The sequence below is a fragment of the Lynx canadensis genome, chromosome A3 (assembly GCF_007474595.2).
Source record: "Lynx canadensis isolate LIC74 chromosome A3, mLynCan4.pri.v2, whole genome shotgun sequence".
NCBI classification, from domain to species: Eukaryota; Metazoa; Chordata; class Mammalia; order Carnivora; family Felidae; genus Lynx; species Lynx canadensis.
In genome coordinates, this window is record NC_044305.1 from 79,684,850 (window position 1) to 79,691,579 (window position 6,730).

The following is a 6,730-nucleotide window of genomic DNA, read 5'->3' on the forward strand; positions in this document are numbered from 1 at the left end:
GAAGAGAGCTCGCAGTGGGAAGGCAGCTTCCTACAAGGCAAGAGAAGGAGCCTCTGGATGAAACCTACCCTGCTGCACCTTGATCTTGGACTTCCCAGCCTCCATAATTGGGAAATAAATTTCTGTTGTTTAGAACACCCAGTCAATGGTATTCTCTTTTGGCAGCCCAAGTAGTCTAATAGTCTGGTATCTTCCCATATTGGAGGTCAACAGGAAGGTTAACAGCAAGCTTTCTTAGGCCAGTTTCTCCATGCAACAGGAAGTTTCCTAAAAGCAATGTGAAAGTTGAGACAATGTAAGAAGTAGAGAACATATGTGTAATACTGCAAAACGAAACCTAAGCTTGATGAAACTCAAAATTAAGAACTTTTATTTTTAGAAATTGCAACATGGAACTTAACTGTTCCTTGATTTTTTTTTTTTTTTTTTTTTTTTTTTTGCTGGCTAACATATGGAGATTATGAGTTGATACCAAATGCAAGAGTATTTTGCTGTCTCAACAGGTTTCACGCTGCTGTTTCGATAGTGAACAATCTGATAGCTGCTGAGAGCCTACCCCAAGGCCCCCATCATTCTGTGATACAGAAAAGAGTCCTTTGACTGTGTGCCTGGGGGAGGATGCCAATGATCTAGGCCCAAAAGATTTGCTCTGCCTTTAGGAAAACTGTGTTCTTCCTTAAAGGGCAATTCTGAATCCAGCTCTTTTTTTGCTCTGTGAGAGAAAGAGAATATAAATATTGTAAATTTAGGAGCAATTTCCTTGAGAGCCATGTGACAGAAAAAATTCGCTCTTCCCTCTCTCCATTGTGCTATATATTTATATTATTCTCTCCCATGTGGTGGGAGAAGAAAATTTTACCTTTTAAAACAAGAACGAACTGCTGCCACCTTCCCATTCTAGAAAAATATCTTATTTTATCTGAGGGGAATATATAGCTGGTCTTGGTGTTAAAGGTGAACACTCATGGGGCACCTGGCTGGCTTCGTCAGTTTAGCATCCAATCCTTGATCTCAGCTCAGGTCATAATCTCATGGTTTGTGAGATCAAGCCCCAGGTGGGGTCTGTGCAGACAGTGTGGAGCCTGCTTGGGATTCTCTCCTTCTCTCTCTCTCTGCCCCTCCCCTGCTTGCACATGTACAGGCACATGAGCTCTCTCTCTCAATAAAAATTAAAAAAAAAAAAAAAGTGAACACTCACTCAGATCCAGGCCCAAAGCTCGGGGCTATGCTTTCCCCAGAAATAGCCCTGAGGGGTCAGGAAGAGAAGGGAGAGGTAGGTAGAGGTTTAGGGAAGGGAACTTAGAAGGACTTACCATCCAGATAGCACAGTGTAAGACCCCAGAAGGGAGAGCCAGCAAAACACTCAGAAGGCAGAAAGGCCCGTGGGCTCTCCTAGTAAATGTGAAAATGGCTGCGTAGTGCTGTGAAGTAGCCAACCACCTCCAAGCCTTTGGGAGTAGCCTTTGGCAGGTAATGGCTATGGGAAATCAAGAGGGAGCTGGGTTCCAAGGCTGGGACCAAGAGAAGGAAACAGCCACAGTGCATGACACAGGCATTCAGTGGGAGCAGGAAATTGAAAGGAAGTGGCCACCAGAAGGAAAACCCCGGGAAGGCACAGCTTGAGCTATTTGGATATAAAGGTTAAAGGACTGCGTGACTCCCTGAGGTTGAGGACTTCCCAGCCCACACCTGAGTCATGCATAGCAAGTGTGCAGTGTACAACTGGGTGCTGGAAGAGTCAGAGGCCCATCCAACCAGGGTGGGAGAAGGGCTCCAGAGGAGGGAGGACACAGCCATATCCAGTGCTGCTCACCCTCTGGGGGAAAGTCAAGTCCCCAATCTCAAAACAGGGTCCAGATGTGAGTGGTGGATTTTGGTGTTCTCATGGCCTAGATTTGGAGATGTCAGAGGGTCTAGAGTTTGGCAGCTAGTCAGATGGCACTGTCTTCGTGGATGTTGTAGGGCTAGGGAGGAGATGCAGGAGGGTCACCAGGTCTTATAATTTCTGGGGGCAAGGCATGAAGTAGGTAACACCTTAACTGTGATAGAATCAGAAGCCAGACTCTTTTTATGCTTCTTAAATTTCTCCTGTTATTCCCTTTCTTTCATATTTAGCAGTCATTTTGAAAGCCTATTAGCACTGGGCTAAGAGTGTCAAAGTATAATTTTCCAAAAGGTAAACACAGAGCTCTCATACAAACATACAGTGAACCCTTGTTGAAATTTATGTAGCTCATTAGGGGCACCCAGACGGCTCAGTCGGTTAAGCGTCTGATTCTTGGTTTCAGCTCAGGTCATGATCTCATGGTTCATGGGGTTGAGCCCCACGTTGGGCTCTGTGCTCACAGGGTGGAGCCTGCTTGGGATTCTCTATCTCTCCTTCTGTCCCTCTCCCACTACCTCTCTCTCTCTCTCTCTCTCTCTCACTGTCTCTCTCTCAAAATAAATAAATAACCATTAAAAACATTAAAAAAAATTATTTAGCTCACTAATAAGGGACCAACATGATGACAAAGCTATTTCCATGAAGGATACACCAAAGTATATCTGTTCAATGGAGAGTGCTGGAATAAGATGGCTGAGTTAGACACAGAAAAGGCTAATGGCCTCACAGGGCAATCAAACTGTGTATTTTTTCTATTAGAAATCATTTGCATCTTTACTGGAAAGAAAGGTCATTTGCAAAACATGGCACTCATTTACACATTAGATGTAACTTTACAGAACTCACCCTAATCAATTGTAAATAGTAGGTCAAAGTTACCTCCCTTGGAAGATCAGATGACACGTAGGCAGATTGTTACACAGACTCTCAGTCTTGTGGCTTTGAAAGAGTACTCAGTAACCTTTTTGCTGAATTTCCAATTTTAGGGTAATATTTCTTACCAGAGGGAAGTAAGGGACTATTGTCCTCACTTATGTCACAGAATTAAAGCATCAGAGTCCTGGAGCAACCACAATGGAGTTGACATAATAGGGGGAAAGAGGCCCAGAGGTGGGTATAACTCCAGGATAACAAGAGAATGCCAGCTCAGCCCTCCCCTCTTGGGGATTCTTTCACTTCTACAATTGCACCTTTCTGTTGCCAATCTTTATGAAGATAATGCTGGTCTCTTAAATCTACCAAGACCCTCACTGCCACCACTTGGGGACCCTTGATCTGGCACTGGGCCCACAATGTGGAGAACACAAGCACTGCCCTATCCAGTAGGAGTGGAAGAGTGAAGTGCTAAAGCCTCTTTGAGGACAATTTGGCAATATCTACCAACATTTTTTTTTATTGTGATAAGATATATATATATATATACACACACACACACACACACACACACATATATATATATATATATAACATAAAATTTACCATTTTAACCATTTTTAGGTGCATAGTTCTATCGTATTCAGTTCACTCACATTGTTGCACAACCATCACCACCATCCATCTCCAGAACTCCTAATTTTCCCCAGCTACAACTTCCACAGAAACTCTCCATTCCTCCTCCCTTCAGGGAGGTACCCTGGTACCCCCATTCTACTTTCTATCTCTGCAAATTTGACTACTCAAGGTACCTTATTTAAGTGGAATTATACAATATTTGTCCTTTTGTGTCTGGCTTATTTCTCTTAGTATAATGTCTTCAAGGTCTGTCCATGTTGTAGCATGTGTCAGATTCATCTTTTTTTAGGCTGAGTAATATTCCATTTTATGTGCTTACCCTATTTTTTATCCATTCATCCATTCATGTCCGTCAACATTTTGAATGAACAAACTCTTTTGATCCAGCAAGTCTATTGCAAAAACTTTGTCCTATGAATATACTTGCATTTATACACACAAATGGATATAAGAGTGTTAGTGGAGAACCCTCTTGATTGCTACCCAATAGATATTTCACTCTTCTTGCCAGTAGGACCTTGAGTTGGTTCATATATCAGGAAGAACCAGGCTCAGGAAAAGCTTGTCTTTCCCCTGCCCTGGGGGATCAGTCTTGATTGGAATAAGACAATAATGATAATCCTATTCCCCTTTGTCAGTGATTGGTTTATGGATGGCATATTCTAGCCAATGATATGTGAGGGGAAGTCTGCAGCATGGCTTCTGGGAAATTTTTTTCTTCTGGAGAAAGGGAGATGTGTAAGGAGATCTTTAATTCTTCTCTTTGAACAGAGTTGGATGATGATAGGATGTCTGGAACTGTGGCAATCATCTTATTTCCAAACTCACAGCAAAAAACCCCAGCACTCTGAGGATGGCAAGAGAAAAGAGAAAGCATCTGGTCTCTTAATGACGTTGTTGTGCTTCTGAATTAATCTCCCCGAGACCACCTAGCTCTGGATCTCTTGTTATTTTTATCTTTGTAAAGTTGGCATTTTTATACTAAGACAATGCATTACTTTTTAAATAAATTAAAAAAAAAAAAACCTAACAGTTTAAAAATGCCACCACCACAACATTAATAGTAGTTCAGTGTATAAATTGGCAATTTCCAGGCACTGTTTTTTGAGTTGAACCAGCCACTGATCCACTTTGAGCTGATAGAAGGCTTGGCTTCAGAAGGTGGAGCCAGAACTTTCAAAGAGGCATATTGTGGGGAGTCTGGTCCAAGAAAACTCACTCCCAAACATAGGTTTAATTAGGTCTCCCAGTTTTCCTTTTATTAACTCTTCTGGGGCTGATAATCAGCTAGGACACACTGGTATGGGCGTATCAGGTATTTATGGCTGGTGTCCATTCTCACCGGACCAGTGCCCTTTTGGATTTCTTTGTGTCCATGATGGACCAGTTATTAAATATTTTATCTTTTATTTATTTTATTTTTTAATTTAAAAAATTTAAGTTTTATTTATTTATTTTGAGAGAGAGAGAGCATGAGCAGGGGAGGGGGAAAGAGAGGGAGGGAGAGAGAATCCCAAGCAGGCTCCACACCACCTGCACAGAGCCTGACATGGGGCTTGAACTCACGAACCATAAGATCATGGCCTGAACTGAAATCAGGAGTTGGATGCTTGACTGAGCCACCCAGGTGCCCCAAATATTCTAAAGATCATCTCTAACTTTTCCTATTCAACATGGCTTTTCCCTAGCATCTCCAGTAGCTTCAACCATCTGAATATGACCTCAACTCCTGGTTTCTAACCTTATCTCTTGATAATGAATATTATCTGGGATGTATTTGATAGCAGACACTGGAATATCAACTAAAATAGCTTCAATAATACAGGCTTAATTATTTCATATAACAATTCTGGTAATGAGAGTCAGGGTGAATTTGGTGGCTCAGTGATGTCACTGAAGATCTGAAGTCTTCTTTCTTTCATTTCAGCATCTTGGCCATTTCTCCTGTCATGTTCACAAGATGGCTGCTGTAGTACCAAGTATTGTCTTCACAGTCTCCTAACATGAAGGTTAAGGAGGTGGACCTAGGGGAACTTTTCCTTTTATGATTTTCTCTCTTTCTTATTTTTAACCAGAGTAAAATCTGCCTTAACAGCCACTAGCAGACTTCCACTTATATTTTATTGGCCAGAACTGGATCATGTGCCTACTCTTACACCAATTACTGACAAAAAGGGTGAGCTTTGGACCGATTGTAGTTAATCTTCTTCAGCTGGGCATACTGACCCTGAATCAAATCAGGTTTCTATTAATAAGAAAGGAGAAGAAATGGCAGCTGAGTAGCAGCCAGCTAGGACTGCTACTCATAGCTCTTTAGTTGGTATTGTTTTTAATTTGGAATTCTGCCAATAGTCTGTTTCTCCTTGTTCTTGTTTAAAAGTAATGTCTATGTGTTTCTTATTATAAAAGTAATGTATACTGATTTCTCATCAGGGAGAATATACAATATATAGAAGAAAATAAAAATCAACGTGTGTGTATATGTATGGATATATATATAGTTTACACAAAATTGGGACTGCATTATTTATAATTTAGTTTCCTATTTTCACTTAACATTTTATGATGAACTTGCTGTTTCTTGCTGTTTACCTCTTGGTCCCAGCCCTTCTCCACACATTTCCAAAGGAAAGGAAAAGAAGCACAGAACACATCATGAGTCTCTGTGAAGTGATTAATGAGCTAAAATTCACTTTTTAAAAAATGTTTATTTTTGAGAGACAATGAGCACACACACGTGCATGCGAGTGGGGGAGGAGCAGAGAGAGAGGGAGGCAGAGGATCTGAAGCGCAGTCTGCATTGACAGCAGAGAGCCTGATGCAGGGCTTGAACTCACAAACTGTGAGATCATTGCCTGAGCCAAAGTCGGACACTTAATCCACTGTGCCACCCAGGTGCCCCTAAAATTCACTTTTGATTTGGGAATGCCCAAATGCTAGTCTTATCACTCTCCACCCAAGAGTTCCCTCTCAGACTCCCAGGACATCAGGACACCTACGTTGAGAAAGAAAGAGAGAGACAGAGAGAGAGAGAGAAAGAGGGAGAGAAAATATACTCTACTCCATCTGACTAAGGCTTGACACTGGGAGTGACCTCACCCTCTTCGAGAATCCTGGCCTCACCTTTGCATGTCTTAGCAGGATACCTCCATCTTCATTCAATCAGTGGGTGATAGCACCAACTGTTGTGCAAGGAATAGACACACCTAGTGTTGGTGATCTCTGTCTCCACAGAACGTTGCTTATACCTTCATCATGTGTGTCATTATGTTGACTCTAGGGAGGCAAACATGGGAGAACCTCTCCTGTTGAGCTGGATCTTTGAGATCTCCA